Source organism: Dama dama, chromosome 17 (genome assembly GCF_033118175.1).
Source record: "Dama dama isolate Ldn47 chromosome 17, ASM3311817v1, whole genome shotgun sequence".
Taxonomy (NCBI): domain Eukaryota; kingdom Metazoa; phylum Chordata; class Mammalia; order Artiodactyla; family Cervidae; genus Dama; species Dama dama.
Window position 1 is genome coordinate 36,744,430 of NC_083697.1, and position 11,889 is coordinate 36,756,318.

Sequence of the window (11,889 nt, forward strand, 5' to 3'; positions counted from 1 at the left end):
TGGGACAGCATGCTCACAGCCAATTCTAAAAGAGTTGATAAAGAAAAAGTTTCCATTATGCCTTTTCATTCTGTTAGACATTCCTTCTCACCCTAGTGAAAAATAAATCAGCCCCTCTTTACACACCCCCATCCTCCCACCCCCCCCCCATAAAAGGAAAAAGAAACCTACCCAAATCTTTTTGGATACATTAATTCTTATCAGTGCCACTTTATACCTGAGAGCTCAACGATTTCTATTTTGTGATTTTTTTTTTCAGACTCCTTAACATTTATGTGGCAATCACTGGTATAAGATTGACTTTCCAGTGTTACCACACAACACATCATAAGGCATCCACAAAAGACCAAAGATGCTAGAATAAGCCAACTGATAACTGAGCTTTGATATGCTGAGCTGCCATCATCTCTCTTTTCACTTAACAAATTGTTTGAAAGGAAGTTGGAATAAAAGGCAAGGAGCAAAATGCCCCCGTTGCCCAACAGAGATTTCTTTAGACTGAAGATCATCTAACGCGTTTGTTTCTCCTTCCTTTTTTCTCGTTAACTGTGTCCGATCCTGCTGTACAGGTGTGGTTGATACATTTCACCCGTGTCACGCCTCCTCTTTCTTCCACCATTAACTCTTTTCAGATTCAGAATATTTTTGAAAAGATTTTATTGAAGGACTGCACATAGAGCAAAATTTAAAGGCAATTAAATTTTATAAACTATTAAAGTCTTAGTATTGTTGCGTTTGGCAAGGACTGTTAAATGGAGCAAGCAAACTGGTTTACTTTTGATGGACAAATTTTGGTCATGTGTGCATAATCCACACTGTGGAACTTGCTACAGGAATAACAGCATGCCTCAGAAATCAATGAAATCAATGCCTGTGGTATACTATTTGAGTTTTTTTCCCTCCCCCCCCCCCCCATCCCACTCCTCTTTCTTTCTCCTTTTTTTAAGGGTTAAACTGGGTGGTTTTCAGAGTTTTACAAGAGAACTATTAGTGAAAAACAATCTGATACATTCAACTTACTAAGGCCCTACTCTTTCCCTCTAATCTTTCAGCGGGACCCAAGGGAGGCTAAAGTTTAGATCAGTCTATTCTCCAAAAGAACTTTGATTCACTATTAAATTCCGTCTAATGAAGATGACTTTGCCATCCCACGGCCATCAGCAGGCTATGTGTGGGACAATGCAAAACCCACCTTGTATAGAGGAACATTGTTCTTTCTTAGTCACACCAGTTGAATAGACTCTCATGGAAATTCACATGCACAAGAGACCTGTGAAATCAGTAACAGCATTAATCTCTAGGGTGCCTTGCTGAGTCATGTTAAGGAAATAACTATTTTGCTTAAGTACACACTTGTTCGTGTCTTACAGCTTGTCATGTTTATGATAAGAGCAAATAGCTGAGACAGAGAAAGAGAGGGAAGGAGGGAGAGGGAAGAGGAGAGAGAAGAAGGAGAGAGAAAGGGATTTTTATTAATGACAAAAGTTAACATTATAATATAAAATATAATTCAACTATTGCAGATTATGCACTAATTAAGTTGAATCTAATTTTCCTATAGTTCTTACTTTGTAGATAAATTTTTAAAATGTGTAAGTTTGAGAATTCTGAAGCTTGCTTTAGTGCTTAAAGAATTTCTGATAAATCATTCATATAAACTAGAAAAATAAAAAATAATGAAATAAACTGGTGCTGATATTAAACTATTCCATTTAATAAAATCATATATCTACAATGTTTATTTACTCCACACATTGCATTAGAAGTTAGGCAAAATTAGACAAATGAAACCTTATAAATAATAAGGTTTGGGGGTTAATGATGATCCAAACTAGTGTCAGAGATAACAATTTGTGCTTTTAGGAGGCAGTACTGAATGATGATTATAGGCATGAACTCTTATAATTCATCATACACTACCTGTGGAACAGGTGCAGATTAACCTCTGGGACCTTAGTTTCCTTGTTTGTAAAATGGGAATTATTCTTCTGTAAAACTACTGCCTAAGTTGTATGTTGATATGAAGATTTACTGAAGTAACATATATATAAGGCATTTAGAAGAGTAATTGAAACATTAAGTAGTACATGCTATTATTATTAATATTTTACTCATTGGACACTGTGCATGCTTTCTGATGGAGAAAAACAGCTTCACAGAGATAAAGTAGAAATATTTAAGGTATTAAATAGCAGTAAAAAATATAAAATAATTCATATACATTATTTAACATGAAACTAAATGTTAATTCTTAATTTTCTTCTATTAAGCTTGTTAGAAAAACAGGTGACTCTACTCTAGATGTAAATGAGTAGTTCCTATAAGATTTACCTTCCCATTGAGAGTAACTATAAACCACAGAAAAGATTTAAAAAGGCAATTACCAGAGGTACATACGTGTGTGCTCAGGCATGTCTTTAGACACCATGGACTGTAGCCTGCCAGGCTCCTCTGTCCATGGGATTTCCCAGACATGAATACTGGAGTGGGTTTCCATTTCCTCCTTTAAGGGATTTACCCAATCCAGGGATCGAACCCAAATCTCACATCTCCTTCATTGGCAGGAAGATTCTTTACCGTTGTACCACCTAGGAAGCCCCAATTACCAAAGGTTCAGTTCAGTTCAGTTCAGTTCAGTTGCTCAGTTGTGTCTGACTCTTTGTGACTCCATGAATTGCAGCATGCCAGGCCTCCATGTCCATCACCAACTCCCAGAGTTTACTCAAACCCATGCCCATCGAGTCGGTGATGCCATCCAGCCATCTCATCCTTTGTTGTCCCCTTCTCCTCCTGCCCCCAATCCCTCCCAGCATCAGGGTCTTTTCCAACGAGTCAACTCTTAGCATGAGGTGGCCAAAGTATTGGAGTTTCAGCTTCAGCATCAGTCCTTCCAATGAACACCCAGGACTGATTTCCTTTAGGATGGACTGGTTGGATCTCCTTGCAGTCTAAGGGACTCTCAAGAGTCTTCTCCAACACCATAGTACAAAAGCATCAATTTTTCGGCACTCAGCTTTCTTCACAGTCCAACTCTCACATCCATGCATGACCAGTGGAAAAACCATAGCCTTGACTAGCTGGACCTTTGTTGGTAGAGTAATGTCTCTGCTTTTTAATATGCTATCTAGGTTGGTCATAACTTTCCTTCCAAGGAGTAAGCATCTTTTAATTTCATGGCTGCAGTCACCATCCGCAGTGATTTTGGAGCCCAAACAAATAAAGTCTGCCATTGCTTCCACTGTTTCCCCATCTATTTCCCATGAGGTGATGGGACCAGATCCCATGATCTTAGTTTTCTGAATGTTGAGCTTTAAGCCAACTTTTTCATTCTCCTCTTTCACTTTCATCAAGAAGCTTTTTAGGTCCTCTTCACTCTCTGCCATAAGGGTGGTGTCATCTGCGTATCTTAGGTTATTGATATTTCTCCTGGCAATCTTGATTCCAGCTGGTGCTTCTTCCAGCCCAGCGTTTCTCATGATGTACTCTGCATATAAGTTAAATAAGCAGGGTGACAATATACAGCCTTGACAGACTCCTTTTCCTATTTGGAACCAGTCTGTTGGTCCATGTCTGGTTCTAACTGTTGCTTCCTGACCTGCATACAGGTTTCTCAAGAGGTGGGTCAGGTGGTCTGGTATTCCCATCTCTTTCAGAATTTTTCACAGTTTATTGTGATACACAGTCAAAGGCTTTGGCATAGTCAATAAAGCAGAACTAGATGTTTTCCTGGAACTCTTTTGCTTTTTCGATGATCCAGTGGATGTTGGCAATGTGATCTCTGGTTCCTCTGCCTTTTCTAAAACCAGCTTGAATATCTGGAAGTTCACAGTTCACATAGTGCTGAAGCCTGGCTTGGAGAATTTTGAGCATTACTTTACCAGTGTGTGAGATGGGTGCAATTGTGCAGTAGTTTGAGCATTCTTTCGGATTGCCTTTCTTAGGGATTGGAATGAAAACAGACCTTTTCCAGTCCTGTGGCCACTGCTGAGTTTTCCAAATTTGCTGGCATATTGAGTGCAGCACTTTCACAGCATCATCTTTCAGGATTTGAAATAGCTCAACTGGAATTCCATCCCCTCTACTAACTTTGTTCATAGTGATGCTTTCTAAGGCCCGCTTGACTTCACATTCCAGGATATCTGGCTCTAGGTGAGTGATCACATCGTGATTATCTGGATCATGAAGATCTTTTTTGTACAGTTCTTCTGTGTATTCTTGCCACCTCTTCTTAATATCTTCTGCTTCTGTTAGGTCCATACCATTTCTGTCCTTTATCAAACTTATCTTTGCATGAAATGTTCCGTTGATGTTTCTAATTTTCTTGAAGAGATCTCTAGTCTTTCCCATTCTACTGTTTTCCTCTATTTCTTTGCATGGATCACTGAGGAAGGCTTTCTTATCTCTCCTTGCTATTCTTTGGAACTCTGCATTCAAAAGGGACTATCTTTCCTTTTCTCCTTTGTTTTTCATTTCTCTTCTTTTCACAGCTATTTGTAAGGCTTCCTCAGACAACCATTGTGTCTTTTTGCATTTCTTTTCATGGGGATGGTCTTGATCCCTGTCTCCTGTACAATGTCACGAACCTGCGTCCATAGTTCTTCAGACTCTCTGTCTATCAGATCTAGTCCCTCATATCTATTTCTCACTTTCACTGTATAGTCATAAGGGATTTGATTTAGGTCATATCTGAATGGTCTAGGTAATATACAGTAAATAAAAGCAGGCAAAATCTGGAAGGGACATGATTTTTGGAAGAAGAGAATATGCCTTATGAGTTACTTTTTTTGATAGCTTTTTACCTGAGTCCAGGCCCACTCAGTGACATAGAAAGTGAAAGTGTTAGTCTCCCAGTCAAGTCCAACTCTTTGCAATGGCATGGACTGTAGCCTGTCAGGCTCCTCTGTCCATGGGATTCTCCAGGCAAGGATGCTGGAGTGGCTTGCCATTCCCTTCTTCAGGGGATCTTTCTAACCCAAGGACCAAACCCAGGTCTCCTGCATTGCAGGAAGATTCTTTACCATCTGAGCCACCACTAATACTTGTATAGAAATCTGTAGTCTTAATGCCTTAAAGAATTAGGCAGCAGAGTGTGAGGGCACCGTAGCCAGGCACTGGGAAGTAAGGAAAAGTACTGGGTTGAATAATGTTCCCTCAAAATTCACACCAATCCAGAATCTGTGAATATGACCTTATTTGGAAATAGAAACTTTGCAGGTCTAATTAAGGCAAAATCATATTGAATTAGAGTGGGTGCTAATCCAATGACAGTATCTTTATATAAAAGGGAAATTTTGACACAGACACACCCAAGAGGGGACATTACCTTATGAAGATGGAGGCAGAGATGGGAATGTTGTTGCTGATCAGTCCCCTAGTTGTGTCCGACTCTTTGGCAACCCCATGGACTGTAGCATGCCAGGCCTCCCTATCCTTCACTGTCTCCCAAAGTTTGCCCAAGTTCATGTCCATTGCATCCACTGATGCATCCAGCCATCTCATCCGCTGATGCCCTCTTCTCCTGCCCTCCTCAGTCTTTCCCAGAATCAGGGACTTTTCCAATGAGTCAGTCATTCGCATCAGGTACCGAAATACTAGAGCTTCAGCTTCAGCATTAGTCCTTCCAATGAGTATTCAGGTTTAATTTCCCTTGCTTTGCTGTCCCCAAGGGACTTTAAGGAGCCTTCTCCAGCATCACAGTTCAAAGGCATCAATTCTTTAGCGCTCTGCCTTCTTCACATCCAGCTCTCACAACCATACATGACCGCTGGAAAGACCATAGCCTCGACTATACAGATCTTTGTCGGCAGAGTAATGTCTCTGTTTTTCAACACACTGTCTAGGTTTGTCATAGCTTTCCTGCAAAGAAGCAATTCTCTTCTGATTTCATGGCTGCAGTAACTGTCTGCAGTGATTTTAAAGCCCAAGAAGAGGAAATCTGTCACTACTCCCACCTTTCCCCTCTCTATTTGCCTTGAAGTAATGGGGCTGGATGCCATGATCTTAGTTTTTTTTTTAATATTTAGTTTTAACCCGACTTTTTCACTCTCTTCCTTCACCCTCACCAAGAGGTTCTTTAGTTCCTCTTCATTTTCTGCCTTTAGAGTGGCAGAAGGTTATCTGAGGTTGTTGATGTTTCTCCCACCTATCTTGATTCCAGCTTGTAAATCATGCAGCCCGGCATTTGTCATGATATGCTCAGCATATAGATTAGATAAACAGGGTGACAACAGACAGCCCTGTCATAATCCTTTCTCAATCCTGAACCAATCAGTTGTTCCATACAGGGTTCTAACTGTTGCCTCTTGACCCACATACAGGTTTCTCAGGAAACAGGTAAGATGGTCTGGTATTCCCATCTCTTTAATATCCACATGTATCAAAGGCTTTAGCATAGTCAGTGAAACAAAGGTAGATGTTTTTCTGGAATTCCCTTGCTTTCTCTATGATCCAGCAAATGTTGGCAATTTGATCTCTGGTTCCTCTTCCTTATCTAAATCCAGCTTGGACCTCTGGAAGTTCTTGGTTTGCATAATGTTGAAGCCTGGCATACAAGATTTTAAGCATGACCTTACTAGAATGGGAGATGAGTAAAATTGTCCAATAGTTTGAACATTCTTTAGTGCTTCCCTTCTTGGGAATTAGGATGAGGACTGACCTTTTCTGGTCCTGTGGCCACTGCTGGGTCTTCCAGATTTGCTGAATTGAGTGCAACACTTTGATAGCATCATCTTTTAGGGTTTTGAATAGCTCTATTGGAATTACATCGCATCCACCAGCTCTACTGACAGCTTCCTAAGACCCACTTGACTTCACATTCCAGAATGTCTGGCTCTGGGTTGCTGACCACATCATAGTTATCGAGTTCATTAAGATCTTTTTTGTATAGTTCTTTCATATATTCTTTCCATCTCTCCTTGATTTCTTCTTCATCTGCTAGGTCTCTACCATTTCTGTTCTTTATTATGCCCATCTTTGGAGAAAAAAGTTCCCTTGATATTTCCAATTTTCCTGAAGAGATCTCTAGTCTTTACCCTTCAGTTGTTTTTTTCTAGTTTTATACACTGTTGATTGAAGAAGGCCTTCTTGTCTCTCTGTGCTTTTCTTTGGAATTCTGCATTTAGTTGGATGTACCTTTCCCTTTCTCCCTTGCTTTTTTTTTTTTTCCTCCCTTGCTCTTCAGCTATTTGTAAAGCCTCCTCAGATAACCACTTTACCTTCTTGCCTTTCTTTTTCTTTGGGATGGTTTTGTTCACTGCCTCCTGTACAGTAGTATGGACCTCTGTCCATCATGATTCAGACACACTGTTTACTAGATCTAGTCACTTAAATCTATTCGTCACCTCCACTGCATATTCATCAGTTCAGTTCAGTTGCTCAGTCATGTCTGACTCTCTGTAACCCCATGGACTATAGCATGCCAGGCTTCCCTGTCCATCACCAACTCCTGGAGCTTGCTCAAACTCATGTTCATCAAGTCGGTGATGCATCCAACCATCTCATCCTCTGTCATCCCCTTCTCTTCCTGCCTTCAATCTTTATCAGCATCAGGGTCTTTTCCAGTGAGTCAGTTCTTCAAATCAGGTGGCCAAAGTATTGGAGCTTCAGCTTCAGCATCAGTCTTCCAATGAATATTCAGGACTGATTTCCTTTAGGATGGACTGGTTGGATCTCCTTGCAGTCCAAGGGACTCTCAACAGTCTTCTCCAACACCAAAGTTCAAAAGCGTCAATTCTTCAGTGCTAAGCTTTCTTTATAGTCCAACTCTCACATCTATATATGACTACTGGAAAAACCATAGCTTTGGCTAGATGGACCTTTGTTGGCAAAATGATGTCTCTGCTTTTTAATATGCTATCTAGGTTGATCATAGTTTTCCTTCCAAGGAATAAGCGTCTTTGAATTTCGTGACTGCATTCACCATCTTCAGTGATTTTGGAGCCCAAGAAAATAAACTTTGTCACTGTTTCCGTTGTTTCCCCATCTATTTGCATTGAAGTGATGGGACCAGATGCCATGATCTTACTTTTTTGAATGTTCAGTTTTAAAGCAGCTTTTTCACTCTCCTCTTTCACTTTCATCAAGAGGCTCTTTAGTTCTTTGCTTTCTGCCATAAGGGTGGTGTCATCTGTGTATCTGAGGTTATTGATATTTCTCCTGGCAATCTTGATTCCAACTTGTCCTTCATCCAGCCCGGCATTTCACGTGATGTACTCTGCATATAAGTTAAATAAGCATATTCATAGGGGATTTGATTTAAGTCTACCTGGATGGCCTAGTGTTTTCTCTGCTTTCTTTAGTTTAAACCTGAATTTTGCTATGGGAAGCTAATGATCTGAGCCACAGTCAGCTCCAGGTCTTGTTTTTGCTGACTATATACAGCTTCTTCATCTTTAACTACAAAGAATGCAATCAATTTGATTTTGGTATTGACCATTTGGTGATGTCCATGTGTAGTCATCTCTTGTTTTGTTGAAAATGATGTTTGCTATGACCAATGCATTCTCTTGGCAGAATTCAGTCAGCCTTTGCCCTGCTTCATTTTGTACTCCAAGACTGAACTTGCCTCTTACTCCAGGTATCTCTTAACTTCCTACTTTTGTATTCCAAACCCCAATAATGAGTAGAAATCTTTTTTGATGTTAGTTCTAAGAGTTTTTCTAGGTCTTCATAGAACTGATCAACTTCAGCTTCTTTAGCATTATTGTTAGGGGCATAGACTTAAATTATTGTGATGTTGAATGGCTTACCTTGGAAACAAACTGAGATCATTCTGTCATTTTTGAGGTTGCACCCAAGTACTACATTTCAGACTCTTTTGTCAATTAACAGGGCTGCTCCATTTCTTCTAAGGGATTCTTGCCCACAGTAGTAGATATAATGGTCATCTGAATTAAATTCCCATTCCCATCCATTTTAGTTCACTGATTTCTAAGATGTTGATGTTTATTCTTACCATTTTCTGCTTGACCACATCCAATTTACCTTGGTTCATGGACCTAACATTCCAGGTTCCTATGCAATACTGTTCTTTGCATTGGCTTTTACTTTCATCACTAGGCATATCCACAACTGAGCATCATTTCTGCTTTGTCCCAGCCACTTGGTTCTTTCTGGGCTATTAGTAGTTGTCCTCCTCTCTTCCCCAGTAGCATATGAGATACCTTCCGACCAGGGGGACTCATCTTTTGGTTTCATACCTTTTTGTCTTTTTATACAATTCCTGATTTTCCCATGGCAAGTATATTGGGGTGGTTTGCCATTCCCTCTTCCAGTGGATCATGTTTTGTCAGAACTCTCTACTCTGAGATTGGAATATGCAACTGCAAACCAATCAATGCCAGTTATCATTGGCAACCACCAAACCCTATGAGAGAGGCATAGAACAGATCCTTCCTCAGAGCCTCCAGGAGAAGCAAGCTAATATTGCTAATACCTTGATTTTGGACTGCTAGCCTTCAGAACTGTAAGAGAACAAATTCTTGTTTTAAGCCACCTAGTTTGTGATACTCTGTTATAGCATCTCTAGGAAACGAATACAGAGAGAAAACATAGGGAAAGAGAAAATCAATACCAGATACCCCAAATTCTGAGTATAAAATCTTCCACAATCTCTGGCTGACCCCTGAATAGCACAAGTATGGAGTAACTAAGGCTAAAATAATTGAATAGACTTTCAGCTGCTTCACTCTACAGGGATACAGAGTTTGGAGTTCAAGTTCAGTCAAATTAACTCTCCATTGAAACATCAACAACAAAACCCACAATGCTTCTGTGAGAATATAAGAAAATCCAGAATCTTTATAATATATAACTCACAAGATAAAATATATATTTATAAAATATCAATCACATAATGCAATTCCAAATAATTCGACAAATGAAGAAACAGAAAATTGCAACTCTCACTCAAGAGAACATATGATCAGTAAAGACTGACTCTTAGATGACACAGGTATTGAACTTACCAGATAAGGATTATAAAGCAACTATTTTAACTGTGTTTGAGAACATAAAGAAAAATGTGACCCCATAGAGTTAACAAATAGGATAGCTCAGCCAAAAAATACAAACTATGAAAGAGAACCATTAGAAAATTATAGAACTGAAATGTGAAATATCTGAAATTTAAAAACACTGGAAGTTTAGCAGAAGACTGAAGATGACAAAGAAATCACAGTAAAGATAGATCATCAGAAATTATTCAATCTGAATAACAGAAGAAATAAGATTTTTTAGAAAATGAACAGAGCCTCAGTATCTGCGGAGCAATTGCAAGAAGTCTAACATATGGTTAATTTAAGTGGAGAATATATGACAAATAATAGCTAGAAAAAATCTTAATTTTTGATTTAAGTGTCTCACTACAGAAAAACAGAAAACCACCCTAGGCACATCTTGATGAAAAATAAAGATAAAGAGAAAGTATTACAAGAGGAAAAAAAGACACATTACACACAGGAGGACAAGAATATAAATGACTAAATATCAATAACAATGGTGTCCAGAAAACACTGGAAAAATATCTTTAAGACACTGAAAGAAAACTGTCTGACAAGACTTATTCACTATATTCAGTGAAAATATCAGATATTTAGAAAAATCTCAAAATTTGGAAAGAAAATAACATACTGCTATTTTTTCTTAACAGAGGAAAATATCAAGATCAACATTTTATCTAAAGGCTGAGATTATTTTTATAGTTTGTCATTACTTTTGCCTATGAACACAAATTCTTCTTCAATAGCACCAGAGGGCAACACTGATAATCTTTTCAGCAGCCAAATGGACTGAGCTTATTCTTGATCTGACAGTTTTTCCACTGACATTTCTTCTAGTTCCTCCTTCATCAGTTATCTACTGCCAATTGGGTCTTTGGTTTTTAGTTTTTTTCTGAAAACAGACCTTGAGCTCACAACTGGTTTTTGTTTTTTGTTTTGTTTTTTTCTTCACATCTAGTAGCTTTCTGTGTGCCTCATGCATTCATGAGTAATGTGCTTGTTTGCCAGTATAAAAAGAAAATGAAATGGGTGCCATCTTCTCCCCACTGGATTGCTCTTTGTTTTGGAAAAATCTCTTCAGGATGCTTCATTATTGGCTGGGCTCACTTCTCAAACCCCTGGGGAAAAGCTAAGTAATCACTCTGTCAATATTCTCTTGGGTAAAACTTTCTGGATCTTCTCCCATCACGTTAGCTAAGTGTCTCTTTCCTATGTTGAATTCTTCAATCTGCTTTACGGTAAAATCTGCTATGTAAATTTCACATCTTAAGGCTGCAACATTTTTCTTGTTACAACTGCAGTGTGTCTTAGCCTTAGCTGTGCTTAATCACTCAGTCATGTCCCGCTCTTTGTGACCCCATGGACTGTAACCCGACAGGCTTCTCTGTCTACGCAAATTCTCCAGGCAAGAATACTGGAGTGGGTTGCCATGCCCTCCTCCAGGGGATCTTCCCAACCCAGGGATCAAACCCAGGTCTCCCAAATTTCAGGCAGATTCTTTACCATCTGAGCCACCAGGGAAGCCCTTCTTAGCCTTGACAATTGGCATCTGGTACTTGTCTGTAGCTCAGCAGTGGCGGCTTTCCAGAGGCCTTGTCTGGGGCAAAGCCAATCCTAACCCTAAGAAAGAGACAGAAGGAGGCAGCTAGCGGGCAGGACACACAGGGAGCAACCATGTTGACAAAGGGAGATAGGGAGAGGGCAGAGGGGCAGGGCCTGCAAACGGCAGCACACATCTTTTAAAATTAGTATTTTCTTTTTCTTTGGATAAATACACAGAAGTAGAATTGCTGGTCATATGGTAGTTCAATTTTAATTTTTTGAGGCACCTCCATACTGTTTTCCATGGTGGCTTCATGAATTTACATTCCCACCAACAAATGTATGAAAG

General features: G+C 39.5%; 1 pseudogene; it reads right to left on the reverse strand.

The window, feature by feature from the left end:
- Positions 1–10,694: 10,694 nt before the first annotated feature.
- Positions 10,695–11,674, reverse strand: LOC133071839 (small ribosomal subunit protein uS9m-like; annotated as a pseudogene).
- Positions 11,675–11,889: the final 215 nt, after the last annotated feature.